The 23,266-nt window shown below is 35.0% G+C and overlaps 2 long non-coding RNA genes across 3 annotated transcripts; one reads left to right on the forward strand and one right to left on the reverse strand.

The window, feature by feature from the left end:
* Positions 1-6,529: 6,529 nt before the first annotated feature.
* Positions 6,530-11,601, reverse strand: LOC115925556. Of its 2 annotated transcripts, XR_004064791.1 has the most exons (5): positions 11,514-11,601; positions 10,204-10,403; positions 9,549-9,751; positions 8,886-9,089; positions 6,530-6,724 (listed from the first exon to the last, which is right to left on the reverse strand). It is a non-coding gene; the product is annotated as an uncharacterized LOC115925556 (long non-coding RNA). The 2 variants fall into 2 exon arrangements; XR_004064792.1 differs by lacking the exons at positions 10,204-10,403; positions 11,514-11,601 and adding an exon at positions 10,862-10,889.
* A 12-nt stretch (positions 11,602-11,613) lies between these two features.
* On the forward strand, positions 11,614-20,162 carry LOC115925555. Its single transcript, XR_004064790.1, has 3 exons — positions 11,614-11,670; positions 12,178-12,322; positions 20,058-20,162. It is a non-coding gene; the product is annotated as an uncharacterized LOC115925555 (long non-coding RNA).
* Positions 20,163-23,266: the final 3,104 nt, after the last annotated feature.

Genomic DNA, 23,266 nt, shown 5'->3' on the forward strand with positions numbered 1-23,266 from the left:
GTCGGTGATGGAGGATGCGTTCTGTTGAACTGGTTGGCTGGTTTGAGGCTTGTTGCCGAACAGACAAACTTGACCGTGATGGTCGGTCATGGTTCGACTGCTCGTGATGGAGGATGCGATCTGGTGGTCGAGATGACCACGTGATATAGGCTGGTCCATGGCTAGTAGGTTGATTTGACTGCACCTTTCTCCTAGTCTCGTCTTCTGCTGGGGGACCTGGTGGGTACTGTGTCGTTGTCCTCTCAGTCCCATGTATTGACGTAGGCTGTGGGGTTGGTGGGGATGGTGGAGTTGACATCGCTTGTGGGGCTCTAGCTCGATGCGGTTTCAAACGATTATGATGGACCCGTCGCTTGAACTTTTCATCATGGACATGAACTATGTCATAATTTAGTCCATCGTCTGATGAGGAAGATACTCTGAAAGGACCTTTCCAGTTTGGTTCAAGTTTGTTCCTGATGTTGGTTGGGTCATGTAACCAAACAAAGTCACCTGTGTCATACTTTGAAATGCGTTTCTTCACATCATACTGTCGTTTCTGTTGTTGCTGTTGCTGTCGTGTATTTTGTATGGTGTACTCCCATGCTTTTCTCAATCGCTCAGACAGGTTGGTTGTGTATTCGAGGAGTGTCTTGGCTGATGACGATGGAGGGGGAGTTGAACAGGTGATGTTCGCAGGTGTACGGGCTTCCCTGCCATGCATGATGTAGTATGGCGTCAACCCTGTTGAGGCATGAGTACTTGTGTTGTACGCTAACTGGACTTGATTGATGTGAGTGTCCCATTCTCCTCCTTGATGGGAAATGTACTTCGCAAGCTGATCTTTGATGGTGCGATTACAACGTTCGACTATGCCAGCTCCTTGGGGATGATAGGGTGTCGATCTAGACTTTTTGATGCCCAATTTGCTGCATAGTTCTTGCACTAATCTTGATTCGAACTGTCGACCTTGGTCGGTGTGCAAAGTCTCTGGAATACCATGTTCTTTCACATATTCTTCAAACAGATGTTTGGCGATGGTTGGAGCAGTCTGATCTTTCATAGGGAAGATATTGACATATTTGCTGAAATGATCAGTCACAACGAGTATATAGCGAAATCCTCGTCTTGAACTTGGAAGCTCAGCAATGTCGGCAAAAACCATCTCCAAAGGGCGAGTAGTGGTAATGGGACGTAAGGGTGCTTGATGCTTAGGGGTTGGTAACCGGAAGGACTCACAAGCTGTGCATGTGTTGAAGAAATCAGTGATTTCCTTGTTCATGAAGGGCCAATAGCACATTGACTCTGCTCTCTGTATTGTGCGATGAGCGCCGAAATGTCCGGATGATGGGTCACCGTGTAAATCTTGGAGTACCCTTGGAATGAGGGCGTTTGGTACGACAAGTTGGAATGAGAGATTACCAAGCTTGTCTTTCTTCTTCCTGTAGAGTATACCGTCTTGCAGGATGAATTTGGGATACTGCCACAAGAGACGTCTAACACGGGGGTTGTGTCTACGGATCTGTCGAATGGTTGGCCGCTCACCATTGTTGACGCATTCGATGACTGTACTGATGTCTTGATCTAGTTGCTGTTCATGTTGAACATCTACATCACTGTCAAGGATTACACCACGGTAAGGATGAAGGACGTTTGGTGCAGACTGCCTCGTTGCATCATTGGGAGTAGATGCGTCTGTTGATAGTCGTGATCTTGATGAACGAGTCTCGACTGCATTACACAGTGGATTGGTCACCATGTGCTTGAGTAGCTGATCTGTCAATCTTGGAGTGACTTGGCTTTCTTGACTCGGGCGTCTAGATAATGCATCTGCATTTCTGTGTGATTGTCCTTTCTTGTGAATAAGGCTGAACGTGTAGGAATTGAGTTCCAATATCCATCGTGTTCTCTTCCCAGTTGCATCGTCTTGAATTGGGAACTTCCTGAGAGCCAAAAGAGGTTTGTGGTCTGTCAGGATAGTGAAGTGTTGGTGTCTCAGATAATGACGAAAATGGCGAACAGCTGTAACAATTGCCCAGAGCTCTCGATCATAGGTAGACCATTTCTTCTGCGTAGCACTGAGAGTTTGGCTGAAGTAGGAGATTACACGTTCTTTACCATCTTGAGTCTGTGAGAGGACAGCACCAACTGCATGAAGGGATGCATCCGAAGATAGGATGAACTCCTTTTCAAAGTCTGGATAGGCGAGGAGAGGTGGATTGGTTAGAGCTTCTTTACATTGTCAGTTTTTAATGTTTAGACGGGAAAAAGAAGAAGACAAACGTTCAAACATTTTGTCATGTGTTTTTCCATCAAATTTGTTAGTTACACGTCAATTGGGTGAACTCCTTAATGCGCCCATCTTTTATTTTCAAAAAAACAAAACAAAAAAAAGAAGAAAAAAGACTAAAATGTCAATTTTGATTGCAATTTTGCAATTGTGCTGAATTTTAAGATACAAAAAAAAAAAAATTAAAAAATGTGAGATTCAGATTGTATTGGTCACAGGGTTGACCTGCATTATTTTACAAAAAGGACTATATAAATGTGTCAACAACAAAAATTGTTGACACATTTATATAGTCCTTTTTGTAAAATAGTGCAGCTCAAGTCCTCAACCATGTGAGACCATTTTGTTTTGTGTGGGACTTTACAATATTTTGAACTAAACGCGTAAGAAATGCATTATTCTGGCCAGAAAAAAGTGAGCATAAACATACCCTTAAATAAGCAAATATACATGTACAAAAATAGGCACATATCATGTGATCATAATGAACTGATACAAATCAGGCTTATACATAATTGAGCGAGGTTTGCGGTTATATAACCATGTATTCTTTCAACGGGGTTTATATAGTATACAGATATAAGCACGTCATATGAAAATAAATGCATAGCAATAAACTCTCCATGATAGGATGGTACATGTCTAAAGGGACTTCAGCTGCCCTGCAGTACTGTATAATATAACAATAATAACACTCGATCACAAATCATATCCATTAATGAGCATAGAAGGCTTTTCTAAGTTCGTCATGTGAGATATAAATGTATACAAAATAAACTCTCTTACATGGTAGAGGTGCATGTTTTCAGCTACCCTACATTATACATACAAGGTATCCCTGGTAGGAAATAATACATGGGCATAGCTAGATCTTCATCTGACCAATATAACCTGAGAACAGACATTATGTAAATGTATAAAAATAACTCTCTTTTGCTGTATGTAATATTTTCCTTTGTAACGTACCGGAAGTGATCAAGCGCGCCAAATTGAAAATTGCTGTTGTACACATATCCTGAAATTAACACAGAAAATGGGAATGAGATTCCAACATAAGCGCCTGAACGCTTGGAAAAAAAAAAAACTGGCAAGGTATACATTGTCATTGGAGCAGGTACGGTACAGTTCACTTCCAAAAACGCTTGAACACATCCCCAGAAAATACAGGGTTTCCAGCTACCCTACATTATACATACAAGGTATCCCTTGTGGAAAATAACACATGGGCATAGATCTTCATCTGACCAATATGACCCAAGAACATCACTAATATGAATAACTCTCTTTTCTTTACATCGTAAAGGTGTACATACAAGGTTTCATTTTATGGGAAATAAATAACACACAGGCACAGCTCATTCAACCCTCTGAATGAGGAAAGTATACAAATGAGGCAGATCAAGCGCCACATATAAAATGTAAAGTGGCATATCCAAAATTAAGGTACAGATCGAGAGCTGTAAAATCTATTGATATGAGTACCATGCACGAAAGAAATGAAGATTTCAGCCTCCCCTAAATATTTCACACAAGGAGCGAAACAGTACAAAAATGATAATCGCAAATAGTACTGCTCAAGTATGAAACAAAGATAAATGTTATACAAAAAAATTCTGAGTGAGTTCCATCTACAAAAATGTCTTCATTTTCTGTGTTGGATTCTGATGTACTATCATAGGAGGACGTTTCAACCAGGATTGCTTCATCATCAGGTTCTGTGTGTGTTGAAGGTTCATGTACTCCCTTGCCTTTGGAGCGATCTTCATCTTCTGAGTTGTCAGATGTGCTCACATTGTTGCAGGCATCATCCGAGATTGCTCCATCATGTATACTTTGATCATTATCAGGTTCTGTGGTTGTTTGAGGTACATGTACTCCCTTGCCTTTGGAGCGATCATCATCTTCTGAGCTGTCTGATGTGCTCTCATTGTTGGAGTCGTCATCCGGGATTGCTCCATTATGTATACTTTGATCATTATCAGGTTCTGTTGTTGTTTGAGGTACATGTACTCCCTTGCCTTTGGAGCGATCTTCATCTTCTGAGTTGTCTGTTGTGCTCTCATTGTTGAAGTCGTCATCCGGTTCTGCTCCATCATGTATACTTTGATCATTATCAGGTTCTGTGGTTGTTCGAGGTACATGTACTCCCTTGCCTTTGGAGCGATCATCATCTTCTGAGTTGTCTGATGTGCTCTCATTGTTGGAGTCGTCATCCGGGATTGCTCCATTATGTATACTTTGATCATTATCAGATGGGTCTTTGGTTGTTGATGGCTTTCCCACAGATGCTCCGCCTTTGAATACATGTATGTCATCATCTTCTGAATTTGCTTGACCTGAGCAATCCGTTTGAGAAATGTCAACAAGGCTTGGATCAGCTATTGAGCTGTTGGCATGGGAATCATCCTGAATTAAATCTCTATCGGCTGGAGCTGGCACCTTGGCATTGTCCTGTGGCTCAAAACTGAATGCAGAATTTGCACCTTGGCTCAAGTCATTAGTGGAACATGGCTTCTTTGAAGTTTTGGTACAGTTTGGGCATAAGAAGTAAATCTTCTTTATGCTGGGAGAGTTTCTCATCCCAATACATTTATGATGAAACCATTCTTCACATTTGTCACATGCAAGCATAGGTTTTGTTTCATCATTTCTTGTTCTGCATACACAATATAGTTTCCTTGCTTCTAATACTCTATCTCTAAGCCTCTCTGCATTCTTCTTCCATTGGTTATATAACCACTTTCTATTGCCAATGCTGTTCTTTAACCTCAGAGATGTTGCTAGTTCTGTCCAAGCACATAATGGAGGTCTGTAACCAGTGGTGTCTAATTGGTCAGTATTAGGCCATTCCTTCAATAAGTTAAAGAGTGCTTCTGTAGTGACGAGCCTCTTCATTTTGAAAGCTGTAAAGAGAAGGAAGAGAAATAATATTAAAATATTGAATCTTATTTTCTATTTTTTTTTTCTTCATCTGAACAAGTTTTTTGTGTACATGTACATGTGCGTTCTAAAAATAGTTTTTTTAATGAAGCAGAAAACTATTTCAACAAATAACTTATTAAGAACAGTTAAACCTTTCCCTTCAAGAAAAAAATCTAGTTTTGAAATTAATTTGAGGCAATGGTAAATATTTATTTGGGGGGTACAGGTATCACTAGTTATTTCACTGGTATTTTTGGAATTGTATTGCTATATTTTAGGTAATGTTTGATTAAAAAATAAAACTGTCAAAGTATCCAGAATGTATCTAATGTCAGTTTAAATATAAGAGACAGTACTCATTTTCAATCATTAGTTTCTTTAAGTTTACATTGGTTTTGATGTATTAAATTAATATACACATTTATGGACATATTATTTCCGAAGTTGACAGAATTTCAAGATCTCTTTACATGTATTGATTTTTTTTTTTCATTTCACAATATGTGCTCAGTGTATTTCAAACATAAATTCATTATACATCACAAATCAGTATCATAACCTATCAATTGACATGATGCCAATAAAAGCTCAAACCAATTGCATCATCTTGAAGAAATTATCCTAGAAGAGTTTAACAATGAGATTTCTTATTGATCCTGATTTATTAATATAATACCTTTTAAGCTGTGGGCTCCTCCTAGATGTACTGGCAATACCAAAAACCTTCTCCATTATGAAGTTGCAGCTGAGTGTGCTCCTGTCTTTCAAGCAACCTAGCTTAGAGGACTTCCATCAGTTGATGTTCCTGGACTTGTATTGACTGCATAGACAGTGAGTTGATTCCTGTAAAGAGTAGTGATGTCTTGGAAGTAGGAACCTTTATAATAAGTATGGAGAGAACGAACAAAATCATCAAATTCTAAAGATTCTTAAACAATTAGAAATTGAAGGAAGACAAATCATTGGATTTGTTGTACATGAAAGAATCTAAATTTTATGTTATGTCAATCAAATTTTAATTTTGTATTTCACGAAGAGAGGAAGGAAACTAGATTGGGAAATACCTAGTTGTAGAGATTATCTTAATAAGAAATTAATAAACAATATGTTTGAGGTAGATGCACCAAGTTAATCGTGATATTGCATTGAACAATTAAGAGAAGAAAGAAATGACAATGGGAATCGTCTAAATGATAAGTTAAGTTTCATCTCCAACTTCTTTTTGAAAAGCTCAAACCAAGTGCATCATCTTGAAGAAATTATCCTAGAAGAGTTTAACAATGAGATAAAGAATGATTTCTTATTGATCCTGATTTATTAATATAATACCTTTTTTTAGCTGTGGGCTCCTCCTAGATGTACTGGCAATACCAAGAACCTTCTCCTTCCATGAAGTTGCAGCTGAGTGTGCTCCTGTCTTGCAAGAAACCTAGCTTAGAGGACTTCCATCAGTTGATGTTCCTGGACTTGTATTGACTGCGTAGACAGTGAGTTGATTCCAGTGAAGAGTAGTGATGTCTTGGAAGTTCGAACCTTTATAATAAGTATGGAGAAAACAAACAAAATCATCAAATTCTAAAGATTCTTAAACAATTAGAAATTGAAGGAAGACAAATCATTGGATTTGATGTGCATGAAAGAATTTAAATTTTATGTTGTGTGAATCAAATTTTAATTTTTTTATCTCACGAAGAGAGGAAGGAAACTATATTGGGAATTACCTAGTTGTAGAGATTATCTTAATAAGAAATTAATAAACAATATGTTTGAGGTACATGTAGATGCACAAAGTTAATAGTGATATCGCATCGATCAATTAATGATCGATCAACTTGATGATTTGAAGTAAGCTGATGTAACATGTATACCTCAGTCACACTCATGATAGACCAATGACAGACGTATTTGCCAAGAATCGTTTCGTTTTGAGTCAGTTTTGTGAAATGACAGAGGTATAGCATTTAATAACAGCTTTTATGTAGCATTTTCATTTGCCTAAGGATTAAACAGTTTGACTTGAGGTAGAGACAGTGGTGTAGCATTGGTCCACCAATTTAGGGGTCACTGTTATTTTGGAGGAGGGCGGAACCTGTATTAATAGGTGATTTGAATGTGAATTTGTAAGATCTCAGATTTAGGGGATGATATTAATTAAGGGATTAATATCATTTTTGTTTTAACCTCCCTTTTCCATCTCCCTTTACTTATGTCTTTTTTCCTCTTCCATTTTGTCTTGTTTTCCATCATTTGATTGGGAGACATACATTGTGTCCCTTTGTAGCTATGCCACTGCTCAGGGAATGTAGTATACAGGTATACAGGGTGGAGCTCACCAAGAGCAAAACATAGAAACACCTATTAAAGTACTAGACCATCATATGTGAACATTTACCTCAGGTCATTTAATGCTTTTAAACTGAAATATAGATTTCAGTTGATAACCAAGTGACAACGGAAGACAGAAACTGAAAATGAATGAGCAACTCCAGTTTCTCATTGCTTTTTATGGTAGACCAGACCATAGCTACAACACACTTCAAATTTCCTAATCAGTGCTGGAAAAAAAAATGGAGAGCACTTAGTGAAATTTAATTGTACCATGACTGAAGTCTAGACCAGTTAATCAATCAACATTTTTGGATAATCAAGAGTACCAATATATGTACACATTTGATACAAGTCACATTGCATGCTTTAAATTGAATACATTTCAATAAGTTGTCAGCGAACTTGTACTTAAGACGGCTTTGTGAAACGCTACCCATACATGTATACAGTATGAAGTTTGACTTAAATGTATAAAGCAGTTCACAAATGCAGTAAAGATCTCTTTACATGTATTGATTTTTTTTTTTCATTTCACAATATGTGCTCAGTGTATTTCAAACATAAATTCATTATACATCACAAATCAGTATCATAACCTATCAATTGACATGATGCCAATAAAAGCTCAAACCAATTGCATCATCTTGAAGAAATTATCCTAGAAGAGTTTAACAATGAGATTTCTTATTGATCCTGATTTATTAATATAATACCTTTTAAGCTGTGGGCTCCTCCTAGATGTACTGGCAATACCAAAAACCTTCTCCATTATGAAGTTGCAGCTGAGTGTGCTCCTGTCTTTCAAGCAACCTAGCTTAGAGGACTTCCATCAGTTGATGTTCCTGGACTTGTATTGACTGCATAGACAGTGAGTTGATTCCTGTAAAGAGTAGTGATGTCTTGGAAGTAGGAACCTTTATAATAAGTATGGAGAGAACGAACAAAATCATCAAATTCTAAAGATTCTTAAACAATTAGAAATTGAAGGAAGACAAATCATTGGATTTGTTGTACATGAAAGAATCTAAATTTCATGTTATGTCAATCAAATTTTAATTTTGTATTTCACGAAGAGAGGAAGGAAACTATATTGGGAAATACCTAGTTGTACAGATTATCTTAATAAAAAATTAATAAACAATATGTTTGAGGTAGATGCACCAAGTTAAACGTGATATTGCATTGATCAATTAAGAGAAGAAAGATATGACAATGGGAATCGTCTAAATGATAAGTTAAGTTTTATCTCCAACTTCTTTTTGAAAAGCTCAAACCAAGTGCATCATCTTGAAGAAATTATCCTAGAAGAGTTTAACAATGAGATAAAGAATGATTTCTTATTGATCCTGATTTATTAATATAATACCTTTTTTTAGCTGTGGGCTCCTCCTAGATGTACTGGCAATACCAAGAACCTTCTCCTTCCATGAAGTTGCAGCTGAGTGTGCTCCTGTCTTGCAAGAAACCTAGCTTAGAGGACTTCCATCAGTTGATGTTCCTGGACTTGTATTGACTGCGTAGACAGTGAGTTGATTCCAGTGAAGAGAAGTGATGTCTTGGAAGTTCGAACCTTTATAATAAGTATGGAGAAAACAAACAAAATCATCAAATTCTAAAGATTCTTAAACAATTAGAAATTGAAGGAAGACAAATCATTGGATTTGATGTGCATGAAAGAATTTAAATTTTATGTTGTGTGAATCAAATTTTATTTTTTTTATCTCACGAAGAGAGGAAGGAAACTATATTGGGAATTACCTAGTTGTAGAGATTATCTTAATGGGAAATTAATAAACAATATGTTTGAGGTACATGTAGATGCACAAAGTTAATCGTGATATCGCATCGATCAATTAAGAGAAGAAAGAAATGACAATGGGAATGGTCTAAATGATAAGTTTAGTTTCAGCTCCAATTTCTTTTTGAAAAGCTCTAACCAAGTGCATCATCTTGAAGAAATTATCCTAGAAGAGTTTAATAATGAGATAAAGAATGATTTCTTATTGATCCTGATTTATTAATATAATACCTTTTTTAGCTGTGGGCTCCTCCTAGATATACTGGCAATACCAAGAACCTTCTCCTTCCATGAAGTTGCAGCTGAGTGTGCTCCTGTCTTGCAAGAAACCTAGCTTAGAGGACTTCCATCAGTTGATGTTCCTGGACTTGTATTGACTGCATAGACAGTGAGTTGATTCCTGTGAAGAGTAGTGATGTCTTGGAAGTAGGAACCTTTATAATAAGTATGGAGAGAACAAACAAAATCATCAAAATGTAAAGATTCTTAAACAATTAGAAATAGAAGGAAGACAAATCATTGGATTTGTTGTACATGAAAGAATCTAAATTTCATGTTATGTCAATCAAATTATAATTTTGTATTTCACGAAGAGAGGAAGGAAACTAGATTGGAAATTACCGAGTTGTAGAGATTATCTTAATAAAAAATTAATAAACAATATGTTTGAGGTAGATGCACCAAGTTAATCGTGATATTGCATCGATCAATTAAGAGAAGAAAGATATGACAATGGGAATCGTCTAAATGATAAGTTAAGTTTCATCTCCAACTTCTTTTTGAAAAGCTCTAACCAAGTGCATCATCTTGAAGAAATTATCCTAGAAGAGTTTAACAATGAGATAAAGAATGACTTCTTATTGATCCTGATTTATTAATATAATACCTTTTTTAGCTGTGGGCTTGGTGATGTACTGGCAATACCAAGAACCTTCTCCTTCAATGAAGTTGCAGCTGAGTGTGCTCCTGTCTTGCAAGCAACCTAGCTTAGAGGACTTCCATCAGTTGATGTTCCTGGACTTGTATTGACTGCATAGACAGTGAGTTGATTCCAGTGAAGAGTAGTGATGTCTTGGAAGTTCGAACCTTTATAATAAGTATGGAGAAAACAAACAAAATCATCAAATTCTAAAGATTCTTAAACAATTAGAAATTGAAGGAAGACAAATCATTGTATTTGTTGTACATGAAAGAATCTAAATTTTATGTTATGTCAATCAAATTATAATTTTTTATCTCACGAAGAGAGGAAGGAAACTATATTGGGAATTACCTAGTTGTAGAGATTATCTTAATAAGAAATTAATAAACAATATGTTTGAGGTACATGTAGATGCACAAAGTTAATAGTGATATCGCATCGATCAATTAAGAGAAGAAAGAAATGACAATGGGAATGGTCTAAATGATAAGTTTAGTTTCAGCTCCAATTTCTTTTTGAAAAGCTCTAACCAAGTGCATCATCTTGAAGAAATTATCCTAGAAGAGTTTAATAATGAGATAAAGAATGATTTCTTATTGATCCTGATTTATTAATATAATACCTTTTTTAGCTGTGGGCTCCTACTAGATATACTGGCAATACCAAGAACCTTCTTCCATGAAGTTGCAGCTGAGTGTGCTCCTGTCTTGCAAGAAACCTAGCTTAGAGGACTTCCATCAGTTGATGTTCCTGGACTTGTATTGACTGCATAGACAGTGAGTTGATTCCTGTGAAGAGTAGTGATGTCTTGGAAGTAGGAACCTTTATAATAAGTATGAAGAGAACAAACAAAATCATCAAATTGTAAAGATTCTTAAACAATTAGAAATTGAAGGAAGACAAATCATTGTATTTGTTGTACATGAAAGAATCTAAATTTTATGTTATGTCAATCAAATTTTAATTTTGTATTTCACGAAGAGAGGAAGAAAACTATATTGGGAAATACCTAGTTGTAGAGATTATCTTAATAAGAAATTAATAAACAATATGTTTGAGGTAGATGCACCAAGTTAATAGTGATATCGCATCGATCAATTAAGAGAAGAAAGAAATGACAATGGGAATCGTCTAAATGATAAGTTAAGTTTCATCTCCAACTTCTTTTTGAAAAGCTCAAACCAAGTGCATCATCTTGAAGAAATTATCCTAGAAGAGTTTAACAATGAGATAAAGAATGATTTCTTATTGATCCTGATTTATTAATATAATACCTTTTTTAGCTGTGGGCTCCTCCTAGATATACTGGCAATACCAAGAACCTTCTCCTTCCATGAAGTTGCAGCTGAGTGTGCTCCTGTCTTGCAAGAAACTTAGCTTAGAGGACTTCCATCAGTTGATGTTCCTGGACTTGTATTGACTGCATAGACAGTGAGTTGATTCCTGTGAAGAGTAGTGATGTCTTGGAAGTAGGAACCTTTATAATAAGTATGGAGAGAACAAACAAAATCATCAAATTGTAAAGATTCTTAAACAATTAGAAATTGAAGGAAGACAAATCATTGTATTTGTTGTACATGAAAGAATCTAAATTTTATGTTATGTCAATCAAATTATAATTTTGTATTTCACGAAGAGAGGAAGGAAACTAGATTGGAAATTACCGAGTTGTACAGATTATCTTAATAAGAAATTAATAAACAATATGTTTGAGGTAGATGCACCAAGTTAATCGTGATATTGCATTGATCAATTAAGAGAAGAAAGAAATGACAATGGGAATCGTCTAAATGATAAGTTAAGTTTTATCTCCAACTTCTTTTTGAAAAGCTCAAACCAAGTGCATCATCTTGAAGAAATTATCCTAGAAGAGTTTAACAATGAGATAAAGAATGATTTCTTATTGATCCTGATTTATTAATATAATACCTTTTTTAGCTGTGGGCTTGGTGATGTACTGGCAATACCAAGAACCTTCTCCTTCAATGAAGTTGCAGCTGAGTGTGCTCCTGTCTTGCAAGCAACCTAGCTTAGAGGACTTCCATCAGTTGATGTTCCTGGACTTGTATTGACTGCATAGACAGTGAGTTTATTCCTGTGAAGAGTAGTGATGTCTTGGAAGTAGGAACCTTTATAATAAGTATGGAGAGAACAAACAAAATCATCAAATTCTAAAGATTCTCAAATGTCTTTTGTATCACATGAAGAGAGGAAGGAAACTAAACACAATACAAAAAGTAAGTTTCCTAAAAAAAAAACATCAATAATTTTTAACCAGGAGTTAAAAAATATAATTAACCTCTGTAAATAAAGTAATTGGGGGAGGAAATCAATATTTAACAAAAGATAAATTTGGCCTATTTTCATTGATGACTTTTGTTCATTTTACTGTGAGTTATTTCATGAAACTTGGCACAAATCTTCAGGAGGTTACTAACTAATAGGAGCATATGCCAAATTACGTATCTGATACACTACGGAGCGATGACAAAGGCCTAAACTTTCTTCTCATTTACATAATATGCTAATATCTTAAGACATCAGGATTTCCATAGAAATAAAATCAGACGAACTCCCCGAGAAGAATTATGATAGTTAACGAAAGTAAGCAATTGAATTTTAGTTATAAGTAAAAAAAGAGATTTTCCAGTCCCACGTGCTCATTGAAGCATGAATTCTGAATTAAATGCCATAGGATTGTTTACAAATGTCCATCGGTCATAAACATACCCAAAAAAATTTTGTTTGGATGATTTTTAGTGCACAAAATGAAAACAATACTTGCTTCATAATTTTAACATGATCTTTTTTTTGTTTTTAGTATGTGTTCATTCAACCGTAAATTAATGGATATTGTTTGCAATGGTCAAGAACACTATCCCAAAACATTAATTCCATCATATTTGATCTAAATTAACAGTGGAAAAAAAGATGTATAAACTGCAATTTTCACCCGTGCTCACTCAACTGAAATTTGGCGCAAAAGTCATTTTGTGTGTTTGGAAGTACATCTTTACATGCCTTCTGACACATCTTATGTTGAAAACCTGAAATTTGTTCCAATATCATTGAATCAAAGTTATGTCATTAGGCCAGTAAACTTCAAAAGTGACATTTTTGCCTTTTGCTTACTGAACCATTTTTTCAACTCCTCCTGCTTAAAAAATTAACGATGTTTGTTTTAGCATGAACTTACTTTTTGTGTTGTATTTATATTGGAAATTATCTAGTTGTAGAGATCATATCTAAAAAACTAAAAAAGCAAACTAATTAATATACAAGCAATAACAATTTCTATAATGCTATTTGTATGCCTCTGCCATCGCTTGAGATATGAAGTTCAAACTTGATGATAGTGTACATGTATATCACCGTAGGAAGATCATCTGTATGATTAGATTTGAGATAACAAGGTCAAAGTTCAATGGACACAGAGGTTGACTTGTGCAATACACTGCGGTGCGGGCCCGAAATCTCAAGAACCAGTTGAGATATGAAGTTCAAACTTGTTGGTAACACGTATCTCTATGGGCAGAAAATCTGTCAAAAAATTTGAATAATAGGTCAAAGGTCACAGATCTGACTGCTAGGACATGTCTGACATAGCGTAATCTGAACGGTTGTGAGATTGAAATGTATGAAAAATCTGTCAGCATTTAAAATTATCAAAAAACATAATTTACACGAAACAGTTATATATAAACATATATATAGTGATGCTTTAAGAAATTTGAATTTGATTGAATTACACGGATAGGGGCCTATAAGCAAATTGGAAAGTTGAATGAGACAAACTCATGTAAAGTAAGTTTTATTATATTTCTACCTATACCACGGGATGGTGGACATTTCTTCTTTTTTTCTTTCTTTTTGGTTTATCTGAAATTCAGGTTATGTTTTGGGGTTCAAATTCATCTGAAATTATTAGTGCATTGAGGAATGCAGACTGCTTTTATTTTACCTTAAAATTTAATGTCCTTGTTGGAGAATCCGTACTATATATAGATTGAAACATGTGGGACTACACTCAGTTTTTTAGAGTGACAGAAAACAAGGATTTCTTTCGTAATTTTTTTTCAATTGGATAATCTGAAGAACATGAAGTCACACATATATAAACAATAAAATTCAAACTGAAGACGTGGAAAAGATACAAAAATCTGGTATATGAAGGGTCGCACATACAGTAACACGAGTTACCAACATTAATGCTCCCTGTATTTTACCAGTCCATTGTTTCTCCACTATGATATAGTTGATCTATTAGACATAACCTAATATCATTTCAAGATAGGAAAAGTTGTGTCAACATTGTCTAGTATGAGGAGACTTCGTCACAACAGGCTTTCATGAAATTGACCGTGTCCTTTTTTCGTAATGTGAGTTACCGAAATTAAACGAGTCAAGAATCTGAACAAGCTTGACCTTTGTTGTTTTGTTTTTTGATTCATTTAATCAGTCTATGTCTATGCTACATATGATGCACAACGCAGTACCCGGTGTATGGTAATAACCCGGGGTACGGTTCTGTGAAGTGCCCTCTCCTAATTTTTTTTAAAATTTATTTATTTATTTTATTTTATACAAAATTTTTATAGAAAATCTGCAAAATCATATAATGTAGCACAATAAATACATGAATAAATTGTCCGCTACGGTACAGTTTCAAAGTTGCAATGACATTTTACATTCAAAGTCACAAGATCAATAATTAGTACAGAACATGTAAATTAGAATAAAGTTATTATTTGCATACATTAATTGTTGCATAAGATCACTAACGAGAAAAAATCTTCTTGCATAAAACTCTAAAAATCAATTTTACGCATTTTTTGGTAACCCAGGGTACAGCGCTGAAAAAATTAAATAATTCAACAATAATGGTGATTTTTTAGTTGGTACCCCAGTGTACCATTTATGTCATCATATAGTGAAAAAAGTAACTTGTAGATCTTAACAATTTTAAAGATATCGACCCATAATCTTGAAATGTACCCATTATTTGTAACACGAGTTACCGTGGAATGGCCCTCTATAATCATTTTAAAATAAAGCTATTTGTATGTAATAATGTTTTCACATTTGGAAAAATAGATGTCTTCTATATATATACCAATAATTACTATTAAAAAAAGCCCTTCCCTAATACCAATGTGTATCACAGATGAAGGTTGATACAATGTAGTACACTGTAACCCATGGTAATGATTTATTATGACTCCTACCCTTTTCTCATTGTGTTTTCTTAGCCCGGACTATCCTTAGCCCTGTACTATTTATTTTTCCTTTTCTCACTGGCATTGTTATCTGCCTAACCCCGGCTAAGGAAATCCACGCTGTTCTCACTCCAAACCACTAACCCGAGTAACAAACACAAAAAAAAAAAAAAAAAAAAAAAAAAAAAAAAAGAATACACAAGGTGTGCACATAATTATTAATAGAAGAAGAAGATGGAAACGGGGGAACACAAAGCATTAAAAAAAAAAAAGGAGAAGGTAAAGAGAAGAGAAAAGAACAAAGAAATGCATACGGTCATGCATTTTGAACTCACCACCCAAAATGGGTGGCTTTTTCAAATGTCATTGTGTTCATATCTAGGCTGAGTATTGTCATCAAATTGGTATCATTTGAAAACTGAATAAAAACTATATCATGCCTATAAATATGAGCTAATTAGCACTTGAAATTCCTATAGAATTAAAAATGATGAGGGTGGTTGAGGGGGTGGGGGGAAGTGGTACACCCAAAATCTATGGGAGCGACCCCATTTGTTGTACACATAAGAAAAATTGAAATTATGAAATGAAGGAACCCCCTATAATTATATATCTTATGAAAGGAAGTTTCAGGGAGGAAAGATATGGGGGCTCAAAATTTAAAAAAAATTGGGGCCCTCAAAAATCAACTATTTTCCCTCATAAGATGTTACCATCTCACCCTACCTTATTTTGCATGTCATTTTTTAAATAAGCAAAGGGCCAAAGTCAGAAAAGAGGATTTTTATGTTACTTCTGTACAAACTATGCACACCTTGATGTTTGGAAAGATAATATCATCGGAAACAATATTTCAGATGTGTGCTCTTATAAATTTGTAGCGGTCACCTCAAAATTGAAGGGGGCGTCCTAATACATCAAATCACCTAAAATTTAGTATTATTTAAAAGTATTAAATTGTGTACACAATGATACCTAGTTTGATGGAATTCAGAGGGCTCAAAATAAACATTTTGAGGGAAAAAATTAATTTTTGCTCATTGTTTTCAAAAATTTGAATGTAATCAAATTTCATACTTTGCATATATCAAAACTCAGAAGTGAAATTTCATTTGCAACTGTTTAGAAAATTGTCCAATTATATGCACAACATCCTGTGAAAATTACAGGTTTGTATCTTATTTAACCAAAATGTTGGAGCATCCTAAAATCATGAACTTGATTTCAACAAAAACAACATTTTTGCAATATACTAGTAACAATATAAGCTCCGTACAAGTATGTGTAATACTATATTGGGGACATGTTGGTGTTTTTAAATGTAACAAAATGACTTTCAGATTAAACCTCAAATCAACCTGACTTGTATCAAATAAAAAAATATTAAATCATCTACAATTATATATACATTTGATTTTTATTATATAGAGAAAAATACAGGTTCTTAGCATTTTCCCTATTATATCGCTAAATCGTAGCCCATTATAAACTGAACATTTTAAGTGATATGGGACGTGATGTCCATAATTCTAAAACTGAGTATAGAGCGAAATTAAGAAGTTACTTTATTCCTATTTTCCCATGTGGTGTGCCCATTATATATAATGATATTTGAAATATATTATAGAAATGGGCAGTTTACCCTCCCCCTTCCCATATTAATTGACTATTGCCCCCCTTCCTTCGCTTGATATAGTCTTGACCATGACAATGTACTAAAAGTGCCTAAAAAATATTGATAAATTCAAAGCTGGCCCGACAGCAGAAATATTTTGTAATGAGAGGAGGTGGTCAGGGATGACAGGAATCGTAGTAACCCCTCCCCTTCCGCGTTTCTCGTACCCCCAAACAAAAAGGGCTCTTTTTAACTTTTGATAAATACTATTACACATTGTTTGCTACTGGTGAGAACGTGATTCCTTATTTTTAGTAAAGATTATGTTCCTCAGGCAAAGCTTTACTTCAAGGATCTAGCTGCCCTCTTTTATTTGTATTTCCTATTTTATGTTATAGATTAGCATTGAAATCGTAATTTTCGTTGTGTGCCGGGAGAAGGGTGCGAACACAAATTTGGGCCATTTTTTTTTTCTTTAATTTTTGATAAAAATGACAGGGGAACGAAATATCTAATCCAAATTGAACTATAATGTTATAATGATGTTACTCCCAGGACCATGAATCATATCATGTGAAAGATCATTTCTCTATCATTTTATCACAAAATTAATAATTAAAATTATCGACCCATATTTCTGTTCACACCCTTTTGCCGGGCACACTATATTATTTATTTGTTTATTGCATTTTCCTTAGTATTTTCTCATACATGTACATGTACCAGGGGGTGTTTCACCAAGTCGTTCATAATTCAAATTTACGCATGACTTTACGAACAACTGGTGATCAGTTCTTGTGCTAAATGATTAAGAATGTGATTAGTATAGCACCCAAGAACATGTTCCAGTCATTCGTAAAGTCGTTTGTAACTTTACGAACGACTTGGTGAAACACCCCCCTGTACTAACTGTATTGCAAACATGTTGAGGAAAAAAAAATGTTGAGGTATTATCAAAGTAAATACTGAATAAAATTTAAATCTTTCTCTCTGTTATATTCTGCGGCATATTAAATCATGAGTATTGATGTTGGGAGCATAGGAAATTGCCTCCACCCCTCCCCATCCATAACTGTTTGCTGCTCTTTGCCTTGATTTATCCCACATATTATGGTTACCTGCAAGAATCCATCAAAACAAATGAGAGTTTGAATACAAAAAAAGCTCCCGCCTCTGATCAGATCCTACATTCTTAACTAAAATATATTTTATTTCCCTAAGGATTTATCAAATTAAGGGGCAACAAAGACAATTTCTTTTAGAAAATATGTACCAAAGGCAAACCTACAAAAGACAAAGGGAATTAACTTTTCAGAGAAAATTTTATTGTAAGACTGCAGAATATTAAAAAAAAAAATTGGGGCAATGTTTCAGAAATATCAGACGTCAATGGGAAAGATATGATTTTTTGAAATTTAGAATCACTAATGAGGAATTCTCCCATTGCTAATGCAACCATGATGTGTGGTGTCACTATCTTTCCCATTTTGTTGGTAAACACTTTACTGAAATAAGTCATTTCTCTATTATAATAGTGGAACAGATTATTTTAACGGGAGGTCATGTAAAAACAAGTTACACACTCAACGTCTCATCTATCATTGGAATGGGGTGGAAATAAAGTTTTGAACATATTTTTGTCCACCATATGGGAAAAGTTCTCCATGTATGTCATCACACAGATGGACCGCATTACCAATAGGAGATTTTCTATCATTTTTGATAGCAACTTTCAAATTATCATACCTTTCTTTATATTTATAAATTTATTCTTAAACTTTCACTGAAGATGTGATTCTTTGATCCCTCCCCCCCCCCCCCCAAAGTAAGCAATCTTGCAATGAAATATTGATTTCCCTTTAACATTCTGAGACATATCCCTCACTCCTGACTATATTTGATTATAATATCGTTTGTCTTTACGTAAATCTATGTATTTTTTTTATTTTTTTATAGTGGAGTAGTCGTCAAAGCAAGCGAGCAACATTTATAGGACTGGTTTCAATGCTTAAGGACACAAACTGCGCATTACATCTATTTTCATGAAAATTGCATGGGTGAATTAATTTATTATTGCAGAATTTTTTATCATTTAATTTCATTTACATACAGTTTCTTGTTATATCTTATATCGTAGTTTATAAACTTAACAGTTCTAATGTATTTCTCGATGTAAGCATATTAGGTGGTAAACATTGAGACCATTAGTAGCAAAAATTATAAACAAAAATTACAATACTTGAACACAATCTACGATTAGCGAGTAAATCAAACAATCTTGTTTTAGGTGCTATCTTTTAAGATGCCCCCAGTTGCTTTATGTTAATGTTATTGACATAATTATGTGAGCGACAAAATAAAAAGGCTCAATTTCGGGAAAGGGGGGGGGGGGGATCCGCTTATAGGGTTAGAGTTAAGAACACTTTGATCTGATAGGTGCACGATTTTTAGATTTAGGTGGCGTAACACAAAAGGGGGTGGGTTCAAAACGCATGTCCATAAGAAAATTGAAAAGGAGCAGATGGAAAGAAAACAAAACAAAGAAAGACATAAGGAAAGATTTTAAAATTTATTTGTGCCGTTGCCAAGGAGGATTTAGTCCTGTATTGCAAAGACGTTTAAATGCAACTTTATTCCACTGATATATCAAATTATAGTCAGTTTCTTGTGGTGAATATATTGTAATTTACTGCATTAGGTGAATTTTTCACACATTTATTACATTTTGCTGGATAATCACGACCTCTGATTTTGGCACGCATCCTCCTTAGCAACGGCACAAAGAAATCTTTCTTCTCTGGGTGTTGCCCTTGTATTGGTACCTTATGGCCATTATGTCTTTGCCAAAAGTATAAACGAAGCCTGTAAACAGTTTTGGGAGAAATATGAAACAGTTTCATGATTTTGTTCACTGATAACCCCCCCCCCCCCCCCCCCCTCCCAAAAATTTGTTTGCCTTTGTTTTTTTGTCTTTCCCTTTGTTTCAGAAATGACAGGGTCTGGTAATCTTCTGCTCTCAGGAATGAAAAGGGACAAGTCTTCCGTCTTCACAATATACAAAAATGGTCGACAACACTATGGTTATGAATGTATATAACAATATACAGAAAGGCTTGTAAAATCAAAATCGCACGTATTTTAGCTATGTTGCAATAATATGACCAGGGAGGGTACATTAAGTAAAATGAGCCAACAAATGGCCCTGGCAATTTTGAGGTACATGTACACATGTATGCTCTGTTCATTAAATCTCATTATCATTGAATCATTAATGTGCATAACAACAATGTTATGTACATGTAGTTGATTGATAACTGTAGAAAATACACAAGTCAAACCTATAATATATATATTTATATCTAGTTAGAAGATACAATGGTTCTATTCATATTTGAACAATTTACAATATGGAATATATGTATTACTATATTCTTCAAGAAGACCCTTTTGAAATGTTTATCCAAACATATTTGGGATTTAACATGTTTAGGATGTGTTCTCTATAAACATTATATTTAGTTTTAATAGTTTTACTGGATTAGTGTTGTGTTTACCGTACTTATAAGGCCTCCAATTTAGTAGGACAACAAATGCAGAACATCTAGATGTAAAAAAAAAATGGTATATGAATGTCATGTGCAATTAACCCGTTGACAACTGAATTATCCCATTCCCATAGGTTTAAAACAGGAAGCGTCCGGTTCCCGTTGTTAATGGGTTAATAAGATATTGACTTTGGTCTTCTAAGTTCTAACCATTTTTTTAATGAAGGGGTGTGGTATATTTCCGATGAAATGTGATATTTTGAATTATTGCTAGTAAACCATTTAAGAAATATAATTTAAACTATACAGTGAAATCTCTTTATTACGAGGTTCGTGGCACCGAAAGATTTTGTTTGTTATCAGTAGTCAATAAAGAAAACAAAACAAAACAAATTGATCTCATTGTGACTGGAGAAATAGCTTTTTATACAGTCAACTCCCGTCATACCGAGATGCTTGGGACCAAGCCAATTAACTTGTTATAACAAAATCTTGTTCTACTGAACACACACACACATATATGCACATGTTTGAAATTTGGACCGGGAGAATTCCCTCGTTATAGCAAAATCTTGTTGTATAAGCGCTCTTTATAACAGGAGTGGACTGTATCAGAACTCTTATATAGAGTTTCCACTGTATATTGTGTTGCAATTTAAATTTCAACTGACAGAATAACTATCCCCCCCCCCCCCCCCCAAGTCTTGAAATAATTATGGTTCAGTAACCACCCCATCCCCCCACCCCCTCCAATATCTTGGCTACATGTAATAGCTGGTCCATTTGCGAGAAAATTTGCTTCTATATACTACATGTAGTACATGTCGAAACATTCGCAAAGAATTCTGTTGCATGTTTTTGGTTGAGCCCGCTGAAGGTGGAGGTAGGTTAAGAGTTCTCTGTCCGTCCTTAACTATAAATAAACTCTAATAACTTTGCAGCCATAGGACCGATTTCAACTAAACTCAGGTGGTAAATACACTATTACCCTTTTCACATCTACCAAATATTGCTTAACCCCGGGAAATAGGTGGGGCTAAGGGGGCTCTTAGCCCCACCAATTCCTTCCTTAGCCCCACCAATTACCCGGGGTAATTTTAGCCGGCTTTCTGTTCACATTACGTTTTGCCAAAGTGGGCTAACCCCACAAATAGTACGGGACTATCTGGCCCTGCAAAATAGCAGGGTTAGCCGGGCAATTGCGGGGTTAGCCGGGCAATTGTGGTGCTAAGCTGCGTAGTGTGAATCCGAACCGGGCTAAGGAGAAGCGGGGCTAAGCAACAGCCAATCACAGACAGCGTGGTCGTGTGGTCGTGAATTTGCATTTATCGCGCGCTATGCATGCAGTTCACGTTACGCATGCATGCTCTCTGTATTGACGTTTAGTCTTTTACGAGGCAGAGGTCATTATGAAAAAATCTTTATTATAAAATTGATTTAAAAAAATAGTGAAAGAACATGTAGCTCATAATTTTTTATTGCATTTATCATTATCAGTCATATTTACGTAGGTAAATTTATCAAGTGAATTGGATGAAAAATGGGTAATTGATTTGTATCGGTAAAATAATAAAGGGAAAACGCTTTGCGCAAGGCTGGATAACACAACACGAGCGAGCTAAAATTATTACGTACCGTACTGTATATTGTTGGTCTTTTTACCACAAGCAAAGAGTTCGTTGACCGATATTGATTATAGCGCGCGGGTTTTTCCCCTTCATTTAGTCGAAAGGCGCATGCGCGGTAGCAAAAGCATTAATATTCATGAGCTATCGAATAGTCCGGGGCTAAGGCGAACGTAGTGTGAATCGCGTGAAATTTCTTAACCCCGGCTAAGCACATAGTCCGGGGTTAAGAAAATAGATGTGAACAGCAAAAAAATAGTATGGGGTTAAGGATAGTCCGGGGTTAAGAAAAATAGATGTGAAAAGGGTATAATGGGACCTTCAAATGTTGTTGGGGTAAAAGTCAAAAGTAGGGTCTAAGGTCATTTGAGGTTAAAGTTTTACCTGCAAGTTTCAACCGCCTTGTTTTTGTAGACACATAGGTAGCTTATTTATTATTTTATTCTACTTCATGCAATTTTAATGCATATTTAATGCATTATTTAATGCATTATTTAAGGAAATATGGAGGTCAATGTCATATTCAAAGATTCTGAGCTTAGTTAAAAATATTGAATGGGGGGGGGGGGGTAATTTATTTCTTTGTTATTTTCTTGTGTATTACATTATTTTCATTTCATATGTAATCAATTTTGGTATGATTTTTTTTTTAATTTCACAAACGTATATTGATAAAATAGAAGATGAGCTACATGTAGATTTAGAAAAGACTTAAAAGACACGATTGGCAGTGTTATGAGGCAATCAATGAAAAGCGGTAATTTGAACACAAGGGTATCTGAAATGTCAATTTTGGCCTTAAAGGACCAATCTGTAAAATAATTGTAGTCATTAGACTAACAGCATATTTAAATCTCGTACTGGGTAAAAAAAATTCATGGCAATTATGTCATATTTATTATTAAACATCTAATAATAATATTGCACCATCTATGAGGCACATTATTTTATTTCATTTGTAAATAAGATTGTGAGACATATTTGATATGTAAAGAATATATAAACATTTATGCAAAAGTAAATGGA

This window comes from Strongylocentrotus purpuratus, unplaced genomic scaffold (assembly GCF_000002235.5).
Source record: "Strongylocentrotus purpuratus isolate Spur 01 unplaced genomic scaffold, Spur_5.0 spur5_scaffold_18, whole genome shotgun sequence".
Classification (NCBI taxonomy): Eukaryota; Metazoa; Echinodermata; class Echinoidea; order Camarodonta; family Strongylocentrotidae; genus Strongylocentrotus; species Strongylocentrotus purpuratus.